Here is a 3,939-nt window from a genome sequence, read left to right as displayed (position 1 = left end):
TCCCTGGTTTTGCCTGTTATTGTGATGATTCTGTTCAGTTCGTTATTGCTTTGATGTCTTGGATCCTATGAAAATGTCACCAAGGTGTAAGATGACTTCAGTAAAAAATAAAGAAAATATAGCAAGTACCCTTTTTGGAGCAGACGTTGGCTGAAATAGATGTGTATTTAGGTATTTGTATTTGAAAATCCTATTTTCTGTGTATTTGTCACGTCCTGACCAGTAATAGGGGTTATTTGTTATTGTAGTTTGGTCAGGACGTGGCAAAGGGGGTATTTGTTTTATGTGGTTCGGGGGTTATGTGTATGTAGAGGGGTGTTTTATTTATGTGTTCCGGGGTTTTGGTGTATGTTCTTGTTTTGGTATTCTAGGCTTTTCTAGTTTGTATATTTCTTTGTTGGTCTGTGTGGCTCTCGATCAGGAACAGCTGTACGTCGTTGTTCCTGATTGAGAGTCATATATAGGGAGCTTGTTTTCACCTGGTTGTTTGTGGGTAGTTGTATTTTGCACTGCTGTTATTATTATTAGCCTGTGAAACTGGCGGTCTTGGTTTTGTGTTCACTTTAATTAAATCAAATAATAATAATGATGAGCACGCAACCCGCTGCGCCTTGGTCCCCTTCTCTCTTCAACAACAGCCATGACAGAACTACCCACCAAACACGGACCAAGCAGCGGAGGAAGGAGCAACGGGTGGACTGTCGTGAGTCATGGACTTGGGAGGAGATTCTGGCTGGAGAGGGCCCATGGAGGAAGTCTGGTGAGGACCGGGAACGCTACTGGGGAACACGGCTGGCGAGGAAGCCGGAGAGGCACCCCCAATAATTTTTTGGGGGGGGCACACAGGTAGTTTCGCTGGGCCAAGGGTGAGCCCTAAGCCAGCTCCCTGTGGTTATTATGGGGAATGTATGAAGTGGAGAGCGCTGAGGTATGCTGAAGTGCGCACGATCTCGCCCATACGCACGCACAGTCCGGTGCGAGTGATCCCAGCCCCTCTCAAGTGCCGTGCTAGAGTGGGCATCCAGCCTGGTAGGAGGATGCCTGCGCAGCACATCTGGTCACCGGTGCGCCTCCTAGGTCCAGGCTACCCTACACCCGCTCTACGCACAGCAACCATCAGGCCCCTGCACAGCCCAGTTCGCCCTATACCAGCACTCTGCTTATACAGGGCTACTAGTTCTATCCAGCCAGGACGGGTTGTGCAGGAAGTGCGATCGAGACCGCCAGTGTGTCTCCACGGAACGGTATATCCAGTACCAGCACCACGCACCAGGCCTCCAGTACGTCAGCCCAGTCCAACTCAGCCTGTTCCTGCTCCTCGCACTAGCCTTAAAGTGCGTGTCTCCAGTCTGGTAGCTCCACTACCAGCCCCACGCATTAGGCTTCCAGTGCGTCAGCCCAGTCTCGAGCTTCCAACGACAGTGTCCAGTCCAGAGTGTCCGGCAACAGTGTCCAGTCCAGAGTGTCCGGCAACAGTGTCCAGTCCAGAGTGTCCGGCAACAGTGTCCAGTCCAGAACCGAATGGGACGGCCTACGGTCCGGAACCGAGTGAGTCGCCCTACAGTCCAGGGTCTACAGTGACACGAGTCAGGCCTAGGTATTTGGGAGGAGTAGACTGGTCAGGGGGTGGTCTTAGGCCCGAGCCTAAGCCACCTCCACTGTAGGAGGTTTGGGGAGGGGGGGTGTAGCACAGGAGACGTCGTTGACGGCAGCCACCCTCCCTTCCCTCCCTTTAGTTAGGGGTTTATTTTCATTTTTTTTGTTGAGGTGCATACGGGGTCTGCACCTTTGGGGGGGGTACTGTCACGTCCTGACCAGTAATAGGGGTTATTTGTTATTGTAGTTTGGTCAGGACGTGGCAGGGGGTATTTGTTTTGTGGTTTGGGGGTTGTGTATGTAGAGGGGTGTTTTATTTATGTGTTCCAGGGTTTTGGTGTATGTTCTTGTTTTGGTATTCTAGATTTTTCTAGTTTGTATATTTCTTTGTTGGTCTGTGTAGCTCTCGATCAGGAACAGCTGTACATCGTTGTTCCTGATTGAGTCATATATAGGGAGCTTGTTTTCACCTGGTTATTTGTGGGTAGTTGTATTTTGCACTGCTGTTGTTATTATTAGCCTGTGAAACTGTCGGTCTGTCATTCTTTGTTTCTTGTTTTCGTGTTCACTTTAATTAAATCAAATAATAATGATGAGCACGCAACCCGCTGTGCCTTGGTCCCCTTCTCTCTTCAACGACGGCCGTGACAGTATTTTCAAATAAACAAGCCAATACAACGACTTCTTTAAGAAGTATTTCATCCAACACATACTTGAAACCAAATATTCTACCAGATTCATAAAACAAAGATCATTGTGACTCAGACTCCTCTTTTACATAATAATAGATGGTTTAACTATAACAGTATTTGACTTCACATCACATTAAATTGACCATGATATTGCCCTGGGGTATGTTTCACAGGTGTTATTTGGCAGTAGTTCTGGGAAAGGATCATGTTATGTGTGATATCTCCCCAGGCATGTTCATGAGGATGCCAGTTTGTGTCAGTTTGATGTGTTTGGTGCAGAGTGACAGTAGAGAATTAAGATGGTGTCTCACTGCCCTTGTAGCTGATGTACAGAAGAGCCAAATAATCTCTCCATATCTGACAGGGTAGGACCTACTGTACACAGCAGTTCTTCTCTCCACGATCAGCCCCTAAAACGCTCCAACACTCCTAAAACACCCCTGACTAATCCCTTACCAACCCAACCAGCACAAACTCAGAGGAACTTGACTTAAAGGGGCAGTGCAGTTAAACTAGATTTTTACTGATATTTCCACTCTGTGGTTGAAATAACACTCTGAAATAATAACAATTATGATAATGCTCTTTTTTGTAAGCGCTGTCTGAAAAAAAAAAAAATGCCTGGAATTTCAGCCTGTTCAGGTGGGATGGAGTTTTTGGCCCAGATCATGACATCCTGAACTGATTGGAATAATAATCATTTATTTGCATATGTATCCTCCTACTTTGAAGGGATAAGCGGGGTAGACTCTCGAGTCTAGACGATCCTATCCGCCAACCAAGGCTGTAAATATATTTCAATGTATATCAATACGCCCACACTATCAAGTTTCAAGGTAAGACCCAGGTGCAGACAACGTTGAAGTAACAAAAGTTGATTAAATCAAACACGGGCAGTCAAAGTTACAAGACGGCAGGCAGGTTCAGAGTCAGGTCAGGCAGAGGTCGGTAATCCAGAGTAGTGGGGCAGAGGTACAGGACGGCAGACAGGCTCAGGGCGGGCAGAGGTCAGTAATCCAGAGTAGTGGGGCAAAGGTACGGGACGATAGGCAGACACAGGGTCAGGGGCGGCAGGAAGGTCAAAACCGGGAAAACAGGCACTATCGACAGGCCAGAAGCAAGGGGAAAACCGCTGGTAGGTATGACTGAACAAAATTAACTGGCAACAGACAAACAGAGAACACAGGTATAAATACACAGGGGATAATGGGGAAGATGTGCAACATCTGGAGGGGGTGGAGACAATCACAAAGACAAGTGTAACAGATCAGGGTGTGACACATCATCAGACTGAGCATTTCATTGGCAAAAGGAGGCTCAGGTAAATAAATGATTACAAATATGTTTGGAGTTATTTTCATAAAATAAACACACAGTGATTTATTAGACATACTGCACAGTGATGACATAAAATTAAAAAGACAACATGGGAGCTACATGTTGGGGCTATGGGGCAGTATTTGCACGGCCGGATAAAAAACGTACCCGATTTAAACTGGTTACTACTCTTGCCCAGAAACGAGAATATTTCTGGCGGCTTTAGAGAGCCAATGGAAGCCTTAGAAAGTGTCACGTAACAGCACAGATGCTGTAATTTCGATAGAGATGCAACAGAAGGACAACAAATTGTCAGACAGGGCACTTCCTGCAT

Source organism: Salmo salar, chromosome 22, assembly GCF_965601325.2.
Source record: "Salmo salar chromosome 22, fSalSal1, whole genome shotgun sequence".
NCBI classification, from domain to species: domain Eukaryota; kingdom Metazoa; phylum Chordata; class Actinopteri; order Salmoniformes; family Salmonidae; genus Salmo; species Salmo salar.
The sequence above is the reverse complement of the archived record's forward strand: the minus strand, read 5'-3'. Positions refer to the sequence as shown.